Below are 26,085 nucleotides of genomic sequence, written 5' to 3'. Positions count from 1 at the left end.
ACACTCTCAGATCCAACACGTTAATTCTGCTCAGAAAAAAACTAACTATCAAAAACTACTTGTATTGCTCAGATCTTCACTTGAAAACAATCGCTGTTGGTTCATAGCAGTCTCCCACCTCCACCCACCAGCATCACTGCTATAAAGCGCCCATCCTACGGTGTGCGTGAACGCGCAAGCGCGAGTCCACGCGCGGTAACAGCACCGCGGCTCGTAGAGGAAAAAAAGGGAGAGAGAGCGAGAAGAGAGCACAGAGGAGCTGGAGGAGCTGCTGTGGGAGGAGGGCAGACGTGACGGGAGCACCCAAAACAGAAGCTGCCGGGAGTACGACACGGACAGAGGGACGGGAAAGCAAAGACCGGATCTTATCTGCGGCACATTTTGGAGATTTGAGCAGCCGGATACGCGCTCTGTTAACGACGGCGGCTTTTCCCCTGCGGTTAAAAAAACACATCAGCACGGGTGTTTTTGGTGAGGAGGTCTGCTCTTCCTCTTCAGAAAGGACAGTCTGTGACGGAGGGCTGTGCTCAGACTGAAGGCACGGTGGAGGAGGTAAGCCTTCCTTTTCTCCTTTCTTTCATCTCCGTGTTGTTCAGCTCCCGCTGTCAGTAAGAGCAGACACCGGGGTGAGGAATGCCAAACCTCCGTCCTGCGGAGCTGCTGGCTGCCCCGATCAGTCAGCTCATCGGCTGCAGCCGCCTGTCCACCCCCCCCACCCCAGTTCAGATGTTCCACCAGGACACCTAACCCACACCATCATTCAAAAATACCCTCCACCTTACGATGCCTACACACACGCACACACACCTACACCTTTCTCACGTCACCCTCTTCCACCGCCGCCACCGCCTCGGATGAATGTCACCCTGTTTTCTTACATAATGCAGTAAATGTGCGGGTACTGTTACAGATGTTGGCCGGTGGATGCGAGGCTCCACATCTGGCGGGGTGCAGCAGATAAACGTGACGCACTGGTGTAAACGGATAAGACGGTCCGGGGCGCTGACCCGGCCGGGCTCTGTGTCGCAGAGGACGGGCTGCTGGAGCTGCAGCTGCGGGGCTTTGTTTTTGTGTCATTTACCTCCCCGCTAACGCGCTCTGTGAGCTCGTGACGCTCGGTAGTGACATTTTTTTTTTCGTCAAGCGCGAGCCTCTCAGCTTGCTGACATCACGCTGCTGCTGCTGATGGGGCATGGCTGCTTTTTTTTTCTTTTACAGCAGGGCAGGATGATGTTCAGCTGCTGTGGACGAGGCTCAGTATAGATCCTGTATTATGTCCTGTTGATCACAGCGTGCACATAGAGCAGTGTTCTGCTTTACCTGTAGTCTAAACATACTTTGATTCCGGCCTGATCGTAGATTCTGAATGGTTTGATTTCGAAACGTAGGCAATTCGACTTTTAAATGCAATTTAGTGACTAAAGAATGCACTAATTTGACACACATCCATCAGATCAACAAGTCTGACACAGCTCTTGTCAGCAAAAGTAGAGCTATCAACACCAGAGCGGGATTTTAAGCTGTAAGCCTGTTACACATTGGAATGAGAGAGCAGGTAGAGGAAATGTTGGTGTGATGTAATACTAAAAAGTACGAGCCATTTTGTGATGTTAAGTCGGGCTGAGAATGAAAATAAAATAACGCTTGAGTGAGAGTCTGAGTCAAAATGAGGTGATTTCAAACCAGCTGACAGGTTAAAACATGCCTGCTTGGCCTCAGTCAGACCACCGGTGCCCTCAAGGTCTCCATCCACTAGCTCCAAAAGCCCCAGTACTAGTTCTACCCTCCTCCTCCCCTCCCTGTGGCAATCTGCATGAAATGCCACAGTGATGGCACTTTTAAGAAAACAGATAACAGCATTTTGGGTGGACGTCTTTGACAGGCAAGGAGAGACACTCCTCACCACCTCCGGGTGCTCTTGAGCTCAACTGTCTGGTTTCACTCTCCCCGTTGCCGGTTCGGGATAAGGAACGTGCTGCTTTTTTGCAGTGTCAACTTTGCTGACGTTAACATTTCATGCAGGTCATTATGTAAGTGGCGAGGCCCTTGAGAGCAGAACTGAAAACATTGCTTTGACAGCTCCAGCTGGCTGGCGAATGGGCTCGTGAGCGCGCCGAAGGAGCTCCAAAGCGGCCCAGAGATGTTTCGTTTTTAAATCTGTGGCAGATGAAGACATTTGTGAACGTGTTCGAGCAGCCAGTGTGGCTATTTTTCCTCACAAGTTAATATAAACACCACATAAGAGCACTCAAGGCACTGAAAGAGAGATACCAGTCATTTCAATAATTCATAAACAGTGGAAGCCTTTAATCTATTTTCTACAGCTGTTTAGAGGCTCTGGACCAATGTGTCTAGATTTGACTTTTTCTTGACTTTTTAATGCAAATGCACTCTTCTGCTGGGAAGCTGCTTTGTGAACATCACGGTGTGCCAGTTTAACTCACTGGGGCCCATTTTCCAAACCCCTTTGACAGGGATCTGCTGACAACTAGTCACTATTTATGAATTCTACCTTGTATCCAGAACCTGGGAACTTGTGCACGTGTCCCTGACGATATGGAGGTTTTCCACTAAGATTTAATTGCATTTAAACACTAAATATGTAGCCTGTAATTATGCCATTTATTATCAGAAATAATAAATCATACTGGTAACGCGGTTGTTAGTGTAGCAAGAAGGTCCTGGGTTTGAATCCACCATCTGGCCATGCTAGGTAACTTGAACCTATCCCACAATTCAAAGATGTGTAGGTAGTGAGGTTAGCTTAACTGGTGATTTTAAATTGGCCGCAGGTGAGAAGGGGAGTCCAAATTATCTGTCTCTCTGTGTTAGTCCTGCAAACAGCAGGCAACCTGTCTAGGATGTACCTTGCCTCTTGCCCTATGGTAGCTGGGATAGGCCCCAGTCCTCTGTGACCCTGAATTAGATAAGTGGGAAAGAATGGATGGATAAATCATACAATCTTGTGGTTCATTGCTCTCACATCTGCAGTTTGTTTGGTTGATGTGAAACAGGAAAACAAATGGAAATGTGTGAAGGAAGGGTTCGAAAAGAGAGGCTTATACGGTAGTATGAATGGGGAATATTTACCAAGCCAAGTGTCTGAATTTTTAAAGAAGAAACAGGTCAAATCTGTGCAGCTGCAGTGTAAAATTGCCAAGTTATTGTCATAAATAAGCACCTTAAAAGACAGTTGGTCAGACAGTTTGACTGATAGCTTAAGCACAACGAGTTAATTCAGTTCAAATGGATTTAAGTCAGTGAACAACTACATTTATGAAGCGAAATAGCTTCTGTGTGAACAATCTGGACCCTATTTGTCCTCACATGAGATGTTGACTCATTCTTGAACCTGCTGCAGCAATACTCAAGGCTTCATGTAAAACAATATCAGGATGAGGTTAAGGCCTCATATAGCATGTCAGTAGCTATGTGCATCTCTAAGCAAGTGTATTTATAGAGCCTTTTACAATGGTGTGAATGGTGTGTGTGCATGCATGTGTGTGAGGCATCTATCTTTGGATTCACGCTGACAAAAAGATTTTAAAAAGATACTGCAGTTAACTAGTCAGATTTCAGTTGTCACTAGTTTTATTTTATTTACCATGGCCATGGCTCATTTATGCACCTTTTTTTTTTTTTGTAATGCTTTGCCCTCACATTTTCTAACCCTGATCAGACAAATGTAAATGAAAATATAAAAGCCTTAATTGATTTCTATTCCATGTTTATTTATGTGTTAGTTGTATTTAGACCCCTCTATTGTCTGCTTCAACTTATAGTATGAGATTTCTCACAGTTTTATTTTAGGTGTCACCCACATGGACTGTGGTGGTTGTGGTGTGAGAGGAAACAAACCTTCACAGACATCGTTCAAAAAACAGTCACTGCGATGCATTGTGGAGTACTGAGGCATGTCTGTGCACAGTTTGACGTTTTGCGTTTACTATTAGATTCTGATGAACATAAAAAGTAATGTTTTTTTTTTTTTTTTTATCTGTTAGATATAAATATCTCATTATATAAAAGATATAGCGCTATCCCAGAAAGACCAAAGCTGTTTGTTTAAAGCAAGAAATACATGTTACGATTGTGTCCTAGGCCTCAACTGTTGTCCAGAAAATGTTAAAAAAGTTAGCCTGACTAGATCGAAAGTGTGTCAGTCTTCATAGACTCCCATGTTGAACTTTGTGGCATTTGTGTGCACCTGTAAACTCAAGTTATGAAAAATCATATCTATATTTTATCATCGGAGACCAAAAAAGTAAAAACGCATAGAGAAAATAGACAACTTGACCACCAACTGAATAAAATCTTATCCTCTTCCTCCTCACCTCAAGCCTCATCTCCTGACCTGAAGTCGGGACTCTAACACATGCAAACATGCAGAAACATGCTCGTTTAGTCCCCATCATTGTTGCAGTTGCATATTGTCAGCAGATTACACATCTGTATCTGAACCTGAAGCATTATCTCATTTGGAGTTCTCCAGTTATGTGCAGCCATCTACAACAAACCTAAGGCAGCAAGGGAAATCATTGCCAACACTGCACAAATGTAGTAGAGACCAACATATTTGTTGATCTTCTTATAAGGAGTTTATTAAGCTTCATTTCTTATCTATTTTCTAGAATAAAAGCTTTAGTTGTTGTGTTAACTTCCTGTTAAACTCCTACACTCGATCCATGTTTAGAAGAGACCTCCTCTTGGTGGTGCATCCACTGTTGCCACAATGTGTTGGTGGAACACCACTAGAATAGACCCAGTTCTTTTACGAAATCTGTTTCACTGCCTGATGAAGGAGTGTATGCTGGAAGACGCTGAAGTTTTCATTTTAGATTCGACATACTCGTGCCACGAGAATAAAGGCATTTTAAAATGTTATATAAAAAAAGAGTGTCTTGGCCTTCTTTAATGCCTTAGCTAATCTGTCTTATTCCCAAAATGATTTGAAGGAAGATACAATGTAGCACTGGCAGCTTATTGATTGTGTAAATCCCGTTATCAGTGGTGGTTGAGCTTGTAGTCTCGTGCATCTGATGTTGCTGTGTCCTTCAATTTGCTCCTAACAAACTCATTTTTACATACACCAGCACACGGGTGCGTTAAAATAAAGAATCGCACATTTGCTCCAGCCGGCTGGATCACTCAGTCAAACACGATTGCTGTCACACTTTAGTGTTAGTCGCTGTTAGTCGAGGCCGCCTTGTGACCTGCTGACCTCTGTCACACGTGTACCGTGAAGACAGAAGCTGACTTGTTAAGAGTGTGGATGCTGTCAGATAAGTGCTTCATTTCATTGATTGAAGTCCTTCTCACAAACTCCTGAATCCAACAAATAATCCCCACACAGACACGTTTATCCCTTTATTACGTCCGTCATCCGCAGCTGGGGTTAATTCATGAGCGCATTTTACTTGTTAGGTGTTATTTAGAGAAAAACATTCAAAGGAGCTGCGTCCAAACCAAAGAGACAGCCGGTGAGAATTCCTACCTCTCTTTTGTGCAGCTGTCTGATGAGATTAAAATACCTTTCACTTTTTTTTTTTCTCCAGAAGCTTCTTGAAAGGATTTACTGCAGTATAAGAAGTGTCAGTGGCGCAGATTGTTAGCATGATAGCAGAAGTCCTTTTGATTCCAACATGGCTTGTTTCTTGGTGGGGGCTCCGCTGTTTGTTATTCCTACAGCTGCTCAAAGCCCGGCTCTCCGTGGATTTCTGCATCCATTATCGCTTCTCACATCTCCTTTGTATTATTCATTAACCTCATGCTATGGCTGTCACTGCTTTAGGCACCATTTAACGAGTATTCGCCTTGTGGAAATAAACACGTCTTGGTTTTATTGGTGGGCTTATTTTGACATAGAGAATAGGCGCACTTGATTGTGGTTCTTACAGTAGGTAGCAGCCGGTGAGGGCATGGATCAGTCCCCTGGCACTGCCCGGGGGCAAAGAGCAGCCAGCGGCACAGCACCTCTCCCCTCCATCCTGCCTAGCTGGTTACAGATGGAGAGGCAGCAAGAGAGACTTTGACAGGGAACGAGGATCATTAAGCGAGCGAGTTTGGGCGTTGATACATGTTGAAGGATTCCTTTTAAATCAGCCAGCAGTGAGACTCCCTCTGCAGATTAAGACTGTGTCTCTTACCCTTATATGTCTCTACTAGTTTCTGAAGGCAGTATATTTATGGTATATAAAGAGGAATCTTTGGTGGATCTCTGACTTTAAAAGCTGTGTGTGGTCAGCGTGTTGTCAACTACTGCATGAGAGGGTAGACCTGGGGACAGCTAAGGCTGATTAATAGGATGCTAAATATGGCTTGTGTAGAAACAGGTTTAAAACAAAACCTGCGTATCAAGCAGCTCAGTGTTTTTATCTACTGTCACCCATCTATCACCAACAGCGGACTGCCCATAATAATTTACAATTTTAAGCTTTACCCAACAGTCACAGTGAGTGAAATTGGCTAAACAGGCCAAAACCATTTTTATACCAGGCTGTAAACGTGTTTATTTCACCTCTAAAGTTTGGCATTTTAGCATGGGAGTCAATGGGATTTATTCAGTTTTGGAAACAGCTTCAAGTAGCCATTGGAGGAACTTCAGGTTTTGGCAGTTCTGCAAAAACTAACCACAGAGAATGTGACTTGGCCCAAGAACCTGGAAACAGTGTCACTTACCACAAGAACTCAAGTCGATCCTCGCCAGCTACACGTTACGTTTAGCTCCAGTAAAGACCTGTCCTAATAATGCAGCTGGCAGCCTCCAATGAATTATATCATGAGTTTTAGTTTACTCCCTGTGGACTGAACCACTACAAAGAACAATTTGGGACAGGAGATAAGATACTGTTGTCTGAGTTTGTGCTAAAGTCCTATATTAAAGACTGCTGCATATTCAAGTATATATGCATACGTGTATCATTTTCTCTCTCTTAATTCTCTTAAAATCATTTATCAAGCGCAACAGTTTCAGCTGGCTGTTATTTCTGTGAATAGAACGATCAAAACACTGAATTTGTATGCCAGAAAACCAAAGCGCTAACGGGCACTAAAATGTAAAAGTAAAGGACGTCTTTCACGTCACATACAGTTAAGAAAATAATTGTGGTATCTTTAAAGTAGCATTTTCTACTGTACTTTATGGCTTTTGCTTAGCAGGGCAAAATACGCAAGTAGTCAAATGAGTCTGGTTCACAGATTATCTTAACCACTTTATTTGGAAATTATGCCTGTAGTGAGTACACTCAAATGCTATAATTATCTCTAAAACTGTTTGCATACTTTGTAAAGGCGCGTTGAGCCATTTAAAGATGAAATGGAAACATGTTCTCTGAAAAGATCCATCACAATTGACAGTTTGGGTACATAAAACCTATAAACAAATCCTATAGGACTGTGTAAATATTGGTGCCGTTTACCCTCTTTAATGATTATCAACTGGGAGCGAGCAGAGTTATCACAACTGATATCAACTGATATAAAACCCAAATTGTATGAAAGTGGAATTTCCCTGTGAACATTTCCAGTTCGTCTCCCTTTCCTTGTCCACTTCTGTGTGGCTTAGTGCTCACATGATCCACATGACCCCAGACCATACATTTAAGTGAACAGTGGTCTGTCAGTCATTAGTTCCATTAATTTCTTAAGATTGCAAGTTCACTGTGTTAGAGCTCAAATGGCTTTTGAGTAGATTAGTAACTTGGGCAACTAAAGGCCATTTCCTTGGAGTCATCCATAAAATATCACACTGATCTTTTTTTGTTTGTTTGTTTTATTGAGTTTATATGTTAAGTAGCTGAGGGGAGCCAGAATCCAAACCTCAGCTCTTGGAAACAATGGACACACCTCAGAGGAAGTCATCCAGAAATGCTGAAAAATCTCAAATTCCTTCAGTTATTATTATTATTCTCATATGAAGTTATAAGCAGCAACTGAAAATGGTTGAACTTGCACTTAAAGCCCTCGAGTGAGTTCAGGTGGCCAGTATTAGGCCCTGCCGTGTGTTTTAGCTCTGCTCATGATGCTGATGCTTGCACTGTTTGTCTCACTGTGTTAACACCAGATTGATGGAGTCGCTGCCCAGATTGACAGATCTAGCTCAGCCAGCCACTCTCCCCTAAAGTCTGCCAGACTCTGCCTGTGAAAATGCCTGTGAGGTTAAATCAGTAGTAAGAAAAACTCTTGCCCCCCTCTGCAATTAGCACCGTGTCATTTTGGGGTTCCGAGGCAGTCGATAATGTCACATCTCACTTGTGTGTCAGTGGTTCACTTTTTAAACGTTTTTGACATGGTGCCTACAGACTGAAGGGGGGCTGCGTTATTCCACGCTTGTGTCACTTCCCTAAATGCTGAACTACTGTCTATAATAAGTGCTTGTTTCATATTCGTTCTGTCAGTTAGTTTGCAGGCTGCAGAGTCTGGCTTCAGTCACTGCGGCCTCGGCTGCGGGTTGGGAGTCGTAGCCAAATGACGCCCTGCTGAAGAGAGCTGGCAGCCGATACACACGCGAGAGGAATTTGAATACATGCACAGTACGACAAGCAGGCAGGACAAGCATGTGACCTGCTGTCTGCCACTGCTTTGTTGCAGTATGCTGTTGGCAGTGTGTGAGAGAGAGAAAGAGACAGTAGTGGCCAGAGCCAGAACAAAGCAGTCTGTGACCAGAGTTGGGTGTGGCGCTTTCAGTTTGATGAAGTCGGGATCCTTGCTGCTGGATTGCCGCTCTCTCAACACTCAACACTTCTTCTGGTCACCAAACATTGCATGAATTTCCTACCAATTCCAAAAAACTGCATTTCCAGTGTGCTCTGTGAATTGTAAGCTACATGTAGACTGAATGACTGTGAAAAAACTAAGATAAGAAATCACACTTATTTATCTCAAGACATCTCAGGCTGTCCCTCATCTGTTTTATACATGAGCTATTCATTAAATGAGGAAAAAATAAAGAACGCTTAATTATATTATATTTCTCTTGGAATTATAGTTTTTGCTTCTTAAAATCTTGATTATGCCCCAGGTAAACATTTTAAGAAGATACTTTACAGAGCATGCTTGTCACAGCACTATAATGTCAAAATCAAAACCTGCACCCAGGGAAATACTCAGTACTCAATGCTATTTTCGATACCACAGAGTTAAAAAAGCCAAAATTAAGAGAAATCATTAAAAAAAAAAAAAGAAAAAGAAAATTACAGCAATACTGGTTTATGTAAATTTAGCCACAGCCTTGTGACTGTATTTTTGCTGCTGACCAAATACCTGTTAAGGCAGGCTGGCACTGTTTCTGTGTAGTCGCTGGTAGACCTTCCTTAGCTTCAGTCTGGGAGATTTAGAGAAACATAGTACTCTTTAGACACAAATAATTGTGTTATTGTTTTAATTAATATTTTCTATTAACATAACAATTATTGTCTAAACCCACAAATAATGTTATTATTCTATAATTAGCCATAGCTGCTGGCTGCTACCTTAATGACAAGTTAAAGATAGCTAACACTTAAACGGCTAACATTAATATATTAATATACATTAATATATATTCATATTTATGATGCCTGCTTAATACTTCTATGTTGTTAAAACAATGGGAAGATTTAGTGACATTTTGAAATTCCTCATAAAGACCAGGGTATCAGTGTCAAGTTAACCGTTGACTACTGTTGATGTGTTCAGCTGCTAGTGAAGGGAGGGGCCATGTGACTTTCAGGTGACTGCTCAGATGGAGGAGGTTAACACAGAGTTGTTTGTATCGATACCTGCAAATTAGTATCTAATCTGATAGTAAATTTCAAGATCAGTTAGTATCTGAGTGTCATTTTTTCTGAGAACACTAAGAAAAACCCCTACAATAAAAACAAGTAGATTTGTGTTTTGAGCAGTTCTAAAGGTACTGTAAGTACTGGTCCTGGTCACATTCCTACTAGAGAAAAATTTTCTTTTAAAAATGCAAGTTATTGTGCAATGCTTTCACAGAATTGGCCCATTTAAAATTAAATCAGGCTCTGTGAGGCCCATGAACTGAAACGAGTTTAACACCCCTGACATGATTTTTAGTTTTAGTCAGAAATTCAGGTTTTCTGTGTTTCTGAAAGGAAAAAAAAGAGTCAAAGGTGTCTTGCTGAGATCAGTGTAAAAAATGTAAACTATTCCTGTCCTAACAGTCTTTCTTTTTGCCCTCATTTTCTTCTTGGTCACATTTTCTTCCATGCCTCTTTTCTTGCGTCTCACTTTCCTTTGTGTGGCTATAAAAGCGTAGTCATTCTGCCAAGGTTGTCTGAAAGTTGCTCTGTCCTGCAGCCTGTCCTACTTTGGGTGCACGACTCTAAACTGGGACGGCACAATACGAATATAGCAGGTAGGATCCGGTGGTTCGGTGGCCTTAGTCACGGGATCTGTAGATGCAGTTTGTACGGCGTCTCTGTCTCAATATTCATTCATCATCCTGTACTGGAGTTAGCTGTAAATAGCCCAAAGTTACCAAATCCTGTGTTGCATGTGCAGGAAGTGACATTGTCTCACAGGTCCCATGTACATGTGATTTAGCATTTTTATTTTACACACAAACAACATTAGAAGAATTTGGTCAAAGCTTTCCTAGAAATGTAACCACCATGTCTGCGGAGGTGCATGTCCGGTCATGGTGTAAAGTTTTAAAAGTGTTGGTGGTTATGACGCACCTGCAGTGTAGATTTACCACAGAAGCAAAAAATCCTACTTGATGTCTAAAAACTAGTCAGTGCATCTTCTTCTGCTACATAATCTACCACAACAACACCTATTCTGTTAGTCCTCTCTCAGGTTTACAGTTATGATAACTATTTAGTACTTCAATGTTGTTGAAACTAGAGCTTTACTGACCTCTGGAAATCCTTCGTAAAGAACTTTGGGAGAATTTGGGGGCTTTGGTCAAACAGAATGGGTTATTTTGAAAACTTTGAACAATTTTGAAGAGAATGTTGTCCATTTTTGTGAATTTTACGAAACTAAAATGATCATCTTGATGGTAATGAACAGATAATTGTTAAGACTTAAAAGGTTAACGGTTAAATGTGTATGCTGACCAGGTAATATTTATGATAGAGATTTAATACTTCAGTGTTGCTGACATGAGAGCTTTACTGACCTCTTGAAATTCTTAAAGATGTGAAAATCAGTGTCATGTTAGTTGCGCTACTATTGATGTGTGTTCAGCTGCTAGTGAGGGGAGGGGCTATCTGAAGTTCCGTTTGAGCTGGAGGAGGTGAACACAGAAGTGTTGGTATCAATACTGTTGCAAAAAAGTATCTAATCCGATAGTAATTTGTACTAACAGTAGAGCTGGGCGATAGAACGATAACGATATGTATTGCGAAATAACTTTTTCTCGATAGAAAAAGTTAACTATTGCGATAGGCCTCATCTCTCTTGTCCTCTTAAAAAAAAAAAAGAACAGCCAATCCAAATTAAGTAGCGCAGAGCCTAACCAATCACAGCCGCAGCGTCACGTCACATGACTTGTTACGTACAGCACAAGTGCCAAGGCGCATATGTGTATTTGTTTTTGCAGCCGGGCCGCCTGGGTAATAAAGGAAATGAGTTTGCCGACTAGAGAAAAATCAACCGAGAGCGTGAGCGAAGGTTACCGAAGAAAAAAAACAATGATGGTTCCAATGCCGGAGAGATTGTCGAACGGAAGGGCCATAGAAGTTCCGTAGTGCGAAGGTATTTCGGCTATTTCAAGTCTGACAAAAAACAGAGTAGCGCGCACTGTAAATTGTGCCGAAAGCAAGTCTGGAAATACAATAAACCGGTGCATGCTCAATCTCTGACTGAAAGCGCTAATTCGTCATTCGGCTTTTGTCAGACTAAAGTAACTGTTAAAACTGTTTGAAAAGCTAAGCTATACAACAAGCAGAGATTGAAAATTTCCTTTTAGTTCTCAGTTTATTTGATATTGACAAAAGTTAGTCAATTTTGTCTGTTCTTCTGTAAAACTAAGATTTATTTTTAGAATTAAAATTTTGTTTCTAAGTGGAATTGACAATTTAGTAGTCTGTTTTGTTTGTTCTATTTTGAAACTTAAACGCTTTAGCGGCTGCCTTTTGTGTAGTTTGCAATATTTGCCTTTATTTATCTGAAAAAGTCTCATGTTCCTTAAGTACATCTACCCTGTTAAACGTATTATGGGAAATAAATATTTAAATTAAAACAAGCTGCTGATTATTTCACATTTTACTTGTGAGCAACGGCACATTTAAATCTTACAAATATAGTTATTTGGCTTATATCGTGATATATATCGTTATCGCCAGAAATGAAAAAAACATATCGTGATATGAAAAAATCTTATATCGCCCAGCTCTAACTAACAGTATCCAAGTATAATTTTTTCTGATAGATGTACTTGTCAATGTTGTTGAAACTAGAGCTGAACGGTTATTTTGAAGACTTTGATGAGAATTTTGTACCTTTTTGTAACATTTGGAAAATAATCAACTGATTCTTTGATGACCACCTATAACTGATAAAGGCATACCAATGAAGCAGCTTAGTCCTCTCTATTAGGCTCTTCATTAGCTCATGTCTGTCTTGTTTGGGCTTCTAAACACTGGCCACAACAACAAAAGCCTGCAGCCGCTGTGTTTTCATGGCCGCCCGTGTTTCCCCTTTCCTTTGTCTCATTTTCATCTTTTTTATTTATATGTTAATAAAGCAATTAGTTAGTGTTTGGATGTGCAGGCGGTCAAAGCTCGGTCCTGCTTCTTCTTCTACTTCCTCCTCCTCCTCTCTCTGCTGCACGTTGTTCATTCATTCAGGCTTGTGGTCCTTGTGACAGCGTAACCTCTTCAACCTTCCCTGTCAGGCAGCAGTTGCTAGGAGCCAGACTCGCTCGCTCGCTTTCAAATAAGCAGCTAGTTGGTAACAATAACCCGACACTGCTGATGAGCTTCACAGAGGTGCATCAGGTAAGATGGATTTTTACCTAAATGTCTGTTATAGTGATGAAAAATGTTTTCACTGTGTTCAGGTGCTGCTTTTAGATCCACCTCCACATTGTCTTAAAGAAATCTCCAGTTGTGTCTGGGTTGTTGTTTTTTTCTCTTTCTCCATTAGTAAATGATGGCATCAGCAGATAGAAAGATATAAGACAGCAGCTTTAAATGTGGGTTATTTTTGTCTCTTTTTTCTGGACAATTAAAAATTGAAAATGGTTTTTATTCGCTCCACAGTGAATCCTTTTTGTTTTGAAAAACTGCCAAAATATTCACAGGTTTCAGCTTCTAAAATGTCAATGCTTGCTAGTTGTCTTTCTCTTTGAGATACATGTGATTATGTCGACTTGATAGATGAATCCTTAACAAATATAATGGTGTGCTGCTCTCCTAATGAGCAGTGGACACTTTCACGTATTGAAACATTGTAAAGCATGATGAACACTGTAAATGAGGGAAACCAGTGTAACGTAGCAAGGATGAGTGATAAACAGCTTGCAGAGACGATGAAGAAGGAGCGACAGTTAATATTTTTTGTGAAACGTACAGTATGAATTCATCAGGGAGTCTGTTGTGTCTGCAGCTGTGGTGCTAATGAAAAGCTCTCAGTTTCCTCTCAGGCAGCAGATGCTCTTTGGTGCGAAGAGGAGAGCCGAGCAGCAGCAGAGCTACAATCTCATCTGGAACAATGATGAAAGCCGTTGGTATAAAACCATCCGTGGAGGGAGCGCTCTCATTGGGCGGCAAAGAACGAAGGGAGACTAGTGATTGGCTCGAGGGTTCGGAGTAGCTGCGTTGTGGTTGGCTGTTGTCACGGCGCTTAAAAGTCCACCAGAGAAAGAGAGTGTGTACAGATCAAGCTCAGGACAGATGCATGACTGTGTGTGTGTGTGTGTGTGTGTGTGTGTGTGTGTGTGTGTCTAGTTTAGATCAAGGTGGAAACAGTGGGGTTTAATTTAGTTTGAGGAGGGTGTGAAAGCTGGCCCGCTGTGGCTACATGGGTGTGAATAAAGGGTCTTTGAGTCATAACACGCTCAGCAAACACACACACCCACACACACACTCACACTAATAACATATGTCCACAATCACGTGTCAGATGTCATCTTCCTGCATAGCTGCATTTTGAAAGATGACCATGTGAATCTGCATCTGCTGCAACACCATGTATCTTAACTATACAATATATTTTTAATCTGTTGGATTGCATTTATCATTGATTATGTAGATGTAAAAAAACAAACAAACAAATACAAATAAAAGATGTTTAGTCAGTTTTACGCAAACTTGATGAGATCTACCGGCTAGCACCGGTTAGCACATAATCACATGACAAAAGTCATGTGATTTGCATGTGCCATGCACTCAAGCTTATACAAACGTTTGACCTTGTTGCGTAAAATTGTGCTTAAGCACTTCTGTGTCAGTTGTGTATTTACTAAACCAAAAAGTGTGCAAATAGGCGACGCACTTGGCACACTTTAAAGGGACGGGTTGTGTTCAGCTGGTTTTAGTTCAACAGAAAGTAAATAGTTCCTACTTGAAAGTGCTCAGAGAGGTTTGTGGATTTTATTTTGAGAACCTGTTTCATAGTTTCTGGAAAAAGATGGTTGCTGAGTTTGTATTTTTTTTCTTCATTTTTCCAAAAGAGGAGTGCAGTTTAGTTTCATCATATTAAAGAGACGACAGATTTCTGTACACTGATGTCTCCAGAGCTGAACAGCTGATTCCAGAAAGTGGCTGGATGGCTAAAAACAGACCACAGGAAGTTACCATGTAATATTTTATATGTAAATTAAATGTTTTAGATTAGTTTTTACGGTAAATCTTTAATATTTGTTTACTTATATCAAGTCATATTGTTATGTTATTGTTATTTATGCTTTTTATCAAAATAAGTATATTTATATTTAAGTAGCTTCTTTTTTTATTATTTTTTTTTAACAAATATATAAAATACCCCATGACGTATTGTTTCAGCGCTATAAAAACAGGATTATAAAATGAACATTTGTGTTTGTGTGTCTGAACTGAATAAAAAATGAGCACAGATACAGGTTAGATGTGGTTCATGCTCGTACAATCATCCTCATTAGTACATGCAGACAATACTGGCAACCTCCATTCAGGCTTTTTGAGCTTGTTTGTCTCCCACACCACAAACCCCAGAAATTTCAAAAGCCAAACATCAAGTGCCAGGTTACTCTGTGCTGTCTGTTTGTTTTTTGTTTTTTTTAAATTAAAATTAAAAAAAAGCTCTTCAGCATCATCGCTAAAGCCACTTGCTACTTCCTGTTTGTAGATTAGGTCTTCCACTTTTGTTACTCTCAGAAAAACACAGGATATCCAAGCAAACCCCAGCCCCAGTGAGCCTTGCTGATTGCATTATTTTTCTGTTTATTTGATTTATTTGTTTGTTTTTGGTGAATAGTCTTTGCAGAGTCTGCTTTCCATGTCTCTGACATAATATGTATAAATAAAAGACACGAAAATCTGATGGATCCTTGCTTTAAATTCATCTGTAGGCTGGGCTCTGAAGGATTAGAGACCTTGGATGTGTTCATTACTGAAGGAAATTTTAATCTCCGACCTCTTCAGTCCTTCTCCAGCTGACTGACAGTTGATTAGGTGACCGAGGCAGAGGAGGGAGGCAGAGCAGCTGCTGCCACAGAGAAAACAATCAGCGAGTCACACACTGGCCTCTAAGTGGATTTGGTGGCTGGATGGAGAAAGGGAGGAAAAAGGGAGGGGGAGGGGAGACAGCGTCTGCGCTATATGTCTAGATCGCCTTGTGGACTCTCTCTGTGTGTGTGTGTGTGTGTGTGTGTGTGTGTGTGTGTGTGTGTGTGTGTGTGTGTGTGTGTGTGTGTGTGTGTGATTAGATGTGCCTTTTGTTTTCATGATGTGTGAGTGTTAATCCTGTGCAGTGATTTTGTGTTGCCAGCAATGTGTTGGACATGCGTGTTTGTTCAAGATGAAATTTTCATGTGGGGAAACTGGGTCATTCCACCGACAAATCAATTGGATGCAATGAAATTATTGAGGTTTAACAGGAAGGTTACATTTAATAGCAAATGCATGTGTATTTAATGCAGACAAGCATTGAAATCTGGTTAATATAACTGATAGAAAATCATAGTAATTTAAGAAAATGTGGTTTATTATCATTGTTTTTAGAAAGCTTTTGAAGTGTAAACCATCTTTGATCAGTAAAGCTTCTACAGACGGTTACAGAGATGTGTTGTATTTGTGTGTCTGGGCTATTACTTATGAAACTGACCTTGTGGGTAAAGCTAAAAGCCATATGTGTGCATGTTTAAGGGTTCAGGGTGTATTTGTATCTGCATCTGATATAACACTGTCTGTTATCTAAGAGATAACTGAGAGCGAGGGCAATTCTGTCAAATCACTGGGCAGTGTATGTTCCTACCCTTATTTATGGCCACCGTGCCTGATTAGAGACAGAAGGAACATGATTGTTTATATATGTAGGAGAAATCAGCTTCTATTGAAGATTGTCTGAGTTTAGCTTTAGACAGGTGAGAGGTTCAGTCATTCCCAAGGGACTAAACTTGGGAATGACTGAAGTAGGGAAGTACAGCTAATTTGAGACAATCTAATCTGAAGTGGTTCAAGCATCTGTGATGTTCCTGGTCCCCTCCTAGGTCAGGTGTCTCTTTGGTAGTATAGGAATGACTCGGTATTCCTAAAGTTGGAAGTGGTTGCTGGGGTGAGAGGGATCTGGTCATCCCTTTTTCATTTTGAGCAAAAACAGTGAGAAATGCTCCACATTTCCTTATTCCAGCTTCTCAAAGTTTGTTTTTTGTCATGAATGATGGGGATATCCCACACTGAAAAAAGCCTAGCCTAGTTGTATCATTCCTTTCTTCGTGAGGTTTGTCTGGAACTCAGATTCCCACTGGAACTAAGCCCTGTTGTTTTCGACCCCCTTTGGTGGTCTCCCATAAGGAATTGGGGACTTCTAGTCCATATGCACCACATATGTTCCTGTCTGGTTTCCCAACCACTTGGTTATGCCTCTCAGTATATGTGTCTCACCTTGCATCTTACATTGTGCTGCTATGTTGTGGATGGTCTCTGGAGCACTATTGCACAGTCTGTAACTTGGGTCCTGTTGGTTTTGGTAGAGTTCTGCCTCTATGGATCTGCTGCTTAGGGTCTATGCTTGTGCCGCCACATCAGAGTCTCTGTGCTGTCCTTTAAGCTGGCCTTCATTAGGAGTTCTTCATCTCGGGCCCTTCCTCTGTCGATTGTATATCCCACACAGGTGGTTGGCCATCCATGAGAGTTCCTCCTCCTGTTCCTCATCACTGTCTATCTCCAGTTGCTTCATCCTGATGTTATTTGTGGATGCTCCAAGTCCCTGTATTTCTTGCTCTCCCTCTTTCAGTTGCTCATAGAGCCTCAGAGTGCTGGACTTCACGTGGAGACCTCTGTGCATTGTCAGTTTTCATATGTTGTCATCAGTGGTATCCATCTACTCCTGTGACCAGCTTATTATTCCAGTTGGGTATCTGGGTTCCTTTTGGCCTGTGGGATACCCAGGTACTTGTAGCTGCACTGTATCTCTGCTATTATATATTTCCAGTTGCTCCAACGCTGGCGGATGCTGGTGAGATGGATCAGTGAATCGATGTCTGGCTGATGGTCACTCCACTCCTGAATCTATATCCATATCTACTCTTAGTGCTGGGCTGGTTGAGGCCAACTGAGAACAGCAGGGACAGCATATTCACCTTGGTGTATTCTGCATTTGTTGGTAACTTGTGCGATTGCCTTCAAGTTGGTCACTACTGTTGTCTTCATTGAGCATTGAGTTGTAGGCTTTCTTGTACTCAACCCAGGCAGTGCTCAGGTTGGCCTGCCTGGCCTTAGAGTCCTAGTACTGTTCTGATAACCACCTTTGACTCTATGGGGATATTTTTAATATATTTCCGAGCTGTGTTCATGTATAGACTTATGCCTATTCAGCTTGGCTGAAATGCCTGAGAGGAGCTTCCACGTTGTGGAGAGGCAGGTAATTGGCCAGTAGTTTAATGGCATCTTACCCATGTAGGGATCCTTCATGATCAGGATTTTTCTGCCCTGTGTTATCCAGACTGGATGAGTACCTGCTGTTAGGAGCCCCTTGTTTTGAGTGCTGTTTGGCTTTGTCAGCTAGTAGGTGTTCTTATAATAACTTCCATCTATGGGCTAACTCCAGCATAGTGGAGCCTACCCAATACCTGCCTGTAGGATATGTTGTAGTGGCAGCCATAATAGATCTTTATTATGCACTTATACAGCATAATCAGTTCAGGGTATGGTAAGAAATTGTTGTTATTTGTACCCTGATAGGAACAACATGGCTGTGTCTGTTGCATTTGTTTTCTGCAGCACATCTTGATGTAGTCTGTGGGTTTATTTACCTCGAGTGTGTCTGTGTCTGCTGAATGTGGTGAGAGTTTGTGGTTACACTTTAAAGGAAGTGTAGAGAGCTTTGTCTGTGTCTGCTTTTGTCTCGCTGCTCTTGGCTGGTACAGAAAATGAATCTACTCAGGTCACACTTGCAGACTGCTAAAAGCAGATGTTACTAGTTATTCCTCTTTTTTTTCTTGCTTTACGCTGTCTCTCAATTTGGGGGGAGAGGAAAAATAAGAGTCATGATGCAGTGAAACGTAAACTTAAAAAAGAAAATGTAATTATACCTTTAAATTGCACACTTCATCCCCCCTCCTGTGTGAGGAAACAGACTATCTGTTTCACCATCGCATCCATACGTGATTTATTGATGAGGTTGTTATAGGTTTCTTTGTTCCCAGAGAGGATTCACACACGTCTTTTGTATTATTTATATTAAAGCGTTAAAATTCACAGAATGTGGCCACATGTTTAGATTTTTCAATGATGTGTTTCAGTCATGCCAATGATATTTTTGTAAGTGTTAAATTGTCTGTGGTCCCACCCTGTTTTCTAAAACGTGCCCTGAGGCCTTGTGGGAGATGCATTTTGGCCTGATGGCTGCATTCTTGGGACTAAATTGAGTGTACATAATCCCACGTCACTGATATCGCCACAAACACACACATGCACACACTCTTAACAGCGCTTGTGTCTGCCCTCAGGGGCTCTGCGTAGGAAGCAGACTGGTGGCTGATACTGCAGACGGACCCTTGGCCGTCCCTGCAAACCTCTGCTCTTTAAAATGCCATCATGAATGTGATCTGTCTAAATGCTAATAATCTAAAATAGCTGGCGGCCATGAAGCCTTATTACAGTATTAAAAAATGTGTTTGAACATCTCTGACATCATCCTGCAGGATTTGGCAGATGCTGTAGAGTAATTTGATGCTGCTTTTCGTTTTTTTTCTGTTCTCTCCTCTTTGGCCTTAACTGCCTCTTTTCTTTTTTCCCCCTTTTAGCTGACATAAAACACATATGTGGGCTACAGGCGACGTGAGCATTTTCAAAACATCCTCTCAGGAGTTTTGGAGGACAGTCCGGAGTCGCAGGAGCGAACAGAAAGCTGCGAGTTTGTCACATAGTTTCTGCTTCTGGGCTCTAATCCTCTGAGGATCCAGTTCCTCCGTTTGATGGTCATATCTAATCTGTACAGGATTGGTCTCGGGAGGGCACACAGGGTGACTGAGACACAGCTGTTGCTATGGTAACCTCGTGGACCAAGGATAGTCACTGGGCATTTGGTTTCAGGAAAAACTGAAGGAGATGTAATTGAAGCATTTCTGTATCTCAGTCAATGAGGACATGATTTTTGGGTTTGGTTGTTGTGATGTGGCAAGACAGTGACATAAGAATGAGTCCTAGAAGCTGGAAATAAGTTATCATTACTGTACTTCTGGTTCTCTCAACTCTTTAGTCATTTTTTCAGTGGGTTTGTGGTTGGATGTATAAAAGAAGGCAGACAGTTAACCCAACATTTGTTTTACGACATGAAATATGTCAATAAAACCTCACTTGTGCCCAAACGAGAAGATAGGGACATGCACTGTCATCATGGCGAGCATATAAGCTTAGTGGTTTTGACCCTGCAGTCATGTGACCTTGCTGTTGTTTGTTTATATCCTAACATTAGAGTTTAACCTCCTGTGATATCATTGAAAAATCACGAAAGTGGTGTTTATCAAGATTATCTTATTGAACAAAATCTGTGTTTTCTATAATAATAATAATCCATAGGTTTTAGATTTTGTTGGAAAAATCTGGTTGTCTTTTCCTCAAAGAAACCAAAGAAGCATAAAAATGAGCCTCAAAGCCCTTTTGACATCAAAGGATCTGTTTATAGTTTTGGATATTGCATTTAAAAGATACTAATCGCATTTGTAGTCTTATTGAGAATTTTGTGTGCACCTGTTCTTCAGTATCGGTCTGTCTTTGAAGGACAGTTTAAGACTGTACTTGTCTGCTTGAGGATCTTTAGGATTTGATAACTACAGCATGTGCTGATCTCGTTCAGCTAAGACCTTGATTTATGACCCTATTTAGAGTTATCTTCACCGAAGACCCTTTTGTGGTCCCACGTTAGCCTCCAGGGTCAGAACATACCGCTGACTCTCTTTTGACACGTCATCCGTTTTTCAATGATAGGACGCAGCGGAGCGTTCAGTGCCAGAGGTCTTCGCTTAATAATACAATCGCTCGGTCCACAAAGAGGAGATGAGAGTTGCTATCAGCTCCACATTCAGTTGATGCTGTCACACCATTACTGTAGTTGTTAACTGTTATACAGTTAATTCTAACACTATTGGCTTCAGTGTGAGTGAAAAGGAGAAGGAAGATAGGTGAGAATATCAGAAATATTTCATTATGTTCTAAAACCCCAAGAACTCTCCCACTTCAGCATGTTGTTGCATGTCTTAAAAAGTCAGATGTCACTCATCCTGTCAATCCTTAACGTAGTAATTGTCGCTATAAAGGATAAACTATACAGCCATACCTTTTTAAAAATTGTAATTCATTCTCCCTATTGTGCCAAAAGAGAGAGTGAAAAAAATCCACATTATAAACATATCAGAATTGTTTTAAACTGTGTTGAAGGCCTGTACAGTACTGATGGGGCAGAACTAAGCAATGGCCACTGTCATGGGTCGCAACAATAGGACCCAAAAGCAGGCTTTGAGACAGGCAGGATAACTGAAAGCCCCTTATTATGGCTGGTACAACATCCACAGAATACAAAAGTCCACAGGAAAAGGAAAGCAGGTTCCAAACAAAGTAGACAGGAACACACTGGGAGAAAAACGGACAAAAAGGCAGGGTTTAAAATCTCACACGTGAGGTAATCAAGGTAAGTGGACACAGGAGGGTAATGGGACACAACTGAAACGAATTAAAACAACGAGGCAAGGAAGTACTGCAAAAGTGAATACGAGGCACTTGAGACAGATGACTATCAAAATAAAACAGGAAGAAACTCAACGCTAACCTAAGAGGAAGATTTGACAAGACACAAAAGGATGTCGTGGAAGTTTTGAATAAACTAAAACATCAAGACTTAAATGTAACTGTAAACACTAACCACTGCATGGAATATCCGTCCATGCATTTCCGACAGACTTCCCTCACCCTGGCCACCTTTTCCAGCTCCTTCCCAAACCGGCTGAGTGATATAATCTCTCCAGTGAGTAGAGATTATATATTATGTGAATCTTAAATGACCAAGCTCCTCACTATCTCTAAGGGAGAACCCAGCCACCCAAAAAGCTGAACAAACTAAGCAGTACTATTTTGTTGTTTGTAACATGTATCTTTTTTAATAGAAGTGACCCCAAGTGCTTTAGAGACAGGCACATTTACCTGCCAGATCCAGAAAAACCCAGCTGAATGGTTGAAAGGGGTGTTTTTGTTTTATTGTGTTAGTAATTTTTGTGGAAAGTAAAAATGACAGTGATTTAGTTGTCATGAAAATTAGTTCAGAATTGGCAAATTAATAATGAGTCATCTCATAAATCATGAGACACTGCTCTCCCATACATAAGGTTAAAAAGTATCGGTATTGGTATGGGCAATACTGGCCCTGTATTTACTTGGTATCGCCAAAACTTGTGGTATCACATGCTGAGATCAGGGCTCCGCTGTAAGATTCCTCTCACTGTTGTGACAGATGAGAATCTAAAAATCGTTTTACTGACTTTTAGAGATTTGGAACCTTTTAATTTTTCGTTTTGTTTTTCACATTCACATTATTTGTCTTTCCCCCGTCATCTCTGCAGAGTAGCTTGCGTCAACTGAGTTCTTTTAGATTCAGAGCCCTGTGTTGTAATGAAGGGTTAAACCAGCCGTGGAGCCTATGTTAGAGCCCCGTTATTATCTGTCATTACCCCACAGAAATCTGTCTCTTCTACTTGCTTTTGTCCACTCTCGTGTCTGTGTGACCTGCTCCAAGCACCGCGGCATCAGAGATAGCGGTGCTGGTTTTCAAGGAGGCTTGATAAATTAGGCCATCCTGTAGCTCGAGACTTGAGCTTCCAGGCATTTACTATCCAGTGCTCATGCAGGTGAGAAACAGTGAAGTTTAAGAGGAGGATGTGCTAATCTTCTGTACATTTAAACAGATTGTCACAGGAAAATGATTCATGTGGAGGGAGGAGGCAGAGAACTCTGTGGCTGAAAAATCCCTGAAGCGGAAGTGAAAGTGACCACAGTGCAGTGTTTTCCCCTCAGCCTCTTATCGTGTCATGTTTCACCCGAACGAAAAGGGGACCTTGAAACATCTTCCGCTTTCTCTAATTGGATAGTCATTTCCTTTTGGATTTCAGGGTGAGAGGGAGGGGCGCGCTGATGTGGTTGAATGAAAACTGAGAGCCGAAGAGAAACCTCTACTACCAAGAACGAGCGAAAAACAGAGGCCCAGATGATGTGAGCGACCGAACGCGTACAGCAGCAAAGACCTCACACTGTTATTGTGTTGAGCCCTGGTTGAATTTGCTGAAACGCAAGGTCTGGCACACACAATAGAGGTGGGGCTTGAGCAAACAATGCAGGCTTTTCCTCAGAAAACAAATCAAAACGTCAAACAGACAGTTCTCGGAAACTGCAGCACCACTTAGCTGCGCATAGCGCTAGGTTTCCCCTTAATGAAACACCTCATTTTCTTGCAGCTCTGCTTAAAAAGCAGCCATTCAAAACACATTGTCACCTTTGCTTTCAGAGCTCCTGCAGGATGTCAGAGGTCGCTGCTGTGTTTGAGGGCCACCTCATCATTCGGGTGAAGCGTTTACAAGGTCATAAACAGAGTTTGTTCAAATTCAGACATCTGGTCGAGGCGCATTCTTCTTATTTTTGTCCTGTAAACTGGGATTTTTGGACGACCTCCTCTTCCCTTCCCTTTACAAACATGAACTCTGCCTCAGGTTGGATTAAGGCCCAGACAACAATAATGCTAAACATGGGGCTTAGAAATCTCCCATCTCCCTGAGAATGTGTTTCACATTGTCCACTTTTATCCACTGTTCTTAACCTGTGGATCTTTAAAATATATCCAGCTTCTTTCATAAAATGTTCTTTACATTTTAGCTGAAGGTTTTAAGTGGATTGACCTTGTACATCTGATGCATCAGCCATCGCTCTTCCACTGTCCCGTCCTTGCTGACTGTAGAGAACATGACCGTTCCTCTTCCTGTCAGAGGAATGACGCTCTTCGAAACCCGATTGTCATAGTCAGTCTCCTGACTCATAGTGGCAGACGCCAAGTCCCCCGAAGCCTCCTGTCTTCTTCATCTGTTGCGTCCTATCAAGGTCATTTTTGTGCCTCTACGTGCTTCAGTATGTGTACTCCGCGTCCCTCTTTTTTTTTTTTTTTTTTAAAGAAACAAAAGAGGAGTTGATAATCCTTAATAGGGCTGGGCCATATCATACCGTTCACGGTAATACCGGTATAATGTTGGGCAACGATAAGAAAATGAAATATTGCGATAGAATATGGGTAAAACGCGCATGCGCAGTGCCTTTGTTTTCATACACACATGGCGGAAAAAGCATGGCGGTGACAGAGAATGAGAAGGGCGAAAGTGGATTGTTGAATGAACCAGATGAACCAGAATTGGTTTGTAAAAATGCTGCAACTTCAGTGGTGTGGAACTGGTTTAGCTTTCGTCCGTCAGATACACAACAAAGCACTATTTTTGGTAGAGCATGCTAGCGGGCCGTCGTTATTACCATGTTTTTTGGAAAATACAGCACACTTAAAATCGATCCTTTGATTTTTTCTGAAAATCGACAGTGCCCCTTATAATCCCGTGCGTCTTATGTATGAATTCTGGTTGTGTTTACTGACCTCGAAACGATTTTATGTGGTACACGCCGCTCGAAAATCTGTCAAATGTTTTAGTACGACTTTGCTAAGCTACGAAGCCGCACCGCTTGATGGATTGTCGGAGGATTACGGCTATCGTAGGCAGGAGCCTCGCGGAGTGATACATGCTGTGCTTCAACATAATATTACCGTATTGTGTGTGTATAACCTCTTTTTACGTTTTGTAGATATTATACATGGTTATGCTGAGGATATGTTGGCCAGTTTCCACTGGAAATGCCTTTTGGTTAAACTGTCAGCCAGGAATTTGCATTTGCACTGTTAGATTTTTATATAACCTTAATGCACATAAAAACAGCTGCTTGTTTAAGTGAAAATACATTGATGGTTTTCTTTTTGCACTAATAAAATTGTGGAGTTGTAAAGTATTTTGTCTAGTGTCAATTATATCGTCAGTTATATCGTTATCGCAAATTTTCAAATGTATATCATGATAAATATTTTTGGTCATATCGCCCTGCTCTAATCCTTGATCAGTCCAGTTCTGAGTGGTGTCTGAGTACTTGTAGGGAAATTGCTAGGTGGGGCTGTTTTGTTGCAATGCTGCCAGATGGGCAGATAGGTTGACTCACTGCAGCTTTATGCAACTATATGAAATTGTAATTGTTCATATCAACATTTTTAACTACCATCTCTTTTAGTTTGAATAGCAAAAAAATAAAAATGCTGCGTTCTGGAGTATTCCAGTTTTATAAGTGCCAAGCTGTGAAACTTGTATTTAATGTATTTAAGTGTTTCTACGTTTTTAATCATTTTTAATCATCAATCATTTAATCTTTCTTTTTAGTTTTTCCATCTATTTTCTTCTGCTCATGCAGTTTTGGGCTAACATAAAAAGACAAAACCACTCAAGCTCACAGCCATGGAGAATTTAACCCAACCCTATTGACTGCATGTCTTTGGACTGGAATACCTGGAGAGAACCCACAAACACATGGAGAGAATGTAAAAACTCCACAAAGAAAGGCCCTGGCCTAGTGGTGGATTCAAACCCAGGACCTTCTTGCTGTGACCATGAGTTTTTGGTATCATAGACATAGACATAGAGCCAATGCTCCTCTGTACTTCAAGGAGCCCATTGAGGTGGTCCAGCCATTGGGAACATGGTTAGGATGTCTCCTGGGCACCACCCTGTGGAGATTATCCAGATACTACAAACTGGGAGGAGACCCCAGGGGAGGCCCAGAACTCAGTGGAGAGAATATTTATCTAATCTTGCCTGGGAATGCCTCGGAATCCCCCAGGAGGAGCTGGAAACTGTTGCCATGGAGAAGGACGTATGGAATAGCCTGCTGCCACCGCAGCACGACTGTAAAGGGTGGCTGATAATGGATGGATGAATGCATGGGTTCTTAAAGGTATTTGTCTCTCACAGTAAATGTAATCTGGCAGTGAAACCGCCAATCAGGAAGCGAGGCCGTAACCGAATGCTTTGATCTATCAAAAGGAGACTTGGTGCGTGGACTCGGGATTATTTCAAAGACGACTTAAAACATTGTGACATTTGTCCCACTGGTGGTGCTGTAATAAGTAATAAGAAAAAAAAAAAAAGATTTTTCCCTAATTGTGCTTCCAGGCTTGCTTTTAAGACGACTACATTAACATTAACATGGTGACTGCACCCTGCCTGAACCGCTCCGGCCCTTTTCGTCACCGCTTGCAGCAACATTTCAGCGCTGGTTTATTTCCTTCTTGGATAATTAAAAGCTGAAGAATGCCAGCCTTATCCTTTTTTAAGGTTAAAGCCCCGATCAAAGAGAACGCAGGCCTCAGAGAGAC

The 26,085-nt window shown here is 41.5% G+C and overlaps 1 protein-coding gene across 7 annotated transcripts in view; it reads left to right on the top strand.

The window, feature by feature from the left end:
* The first annotated feature begins 230 nt into the window (after positions 1–230).
* LOC134631158 (unconventional myosin-IXa-like) overlaps positions 231–26,085 on the top strand; it is a 150,914-nt gene continuing 125,059 nt past the window's right edge. For 5 of the 7 annotated variants that reach the window (XM_063479194.1, XM_063479197.1, XM_063479196.1 and 2 more), the window contains exon 1: positions 231–552. The gene's annotated coding sequence lies outside the window, so the exon portion shown is untranslated. The remainder of the gene's footprint in view (positions 553–26,085) is intronic. The other 2 variants (XM_063479200.1, XM_063479199.1) reach the window with 1 other exon arrangement.

This window comes from Pelmatolapia mariae, linkage group LG7, assembly GCF_036321145.2.
Source record: "Pelmatolapia mariae isolate MD_Pm_ZW linkage group LG7, Pm_UMD_F_2, whole genome shotgun sequence".
Classification (NCBI taxonomy): Eukaryota; Metazoa; Chordata; class Actinopteri; order Cichliformes; family Cichlidae; genus Pelmatolapia; species Pelmatolapia mariae.
This window is presented reverse-complemented; position numbering and strand designations above follow the sequence as displayed.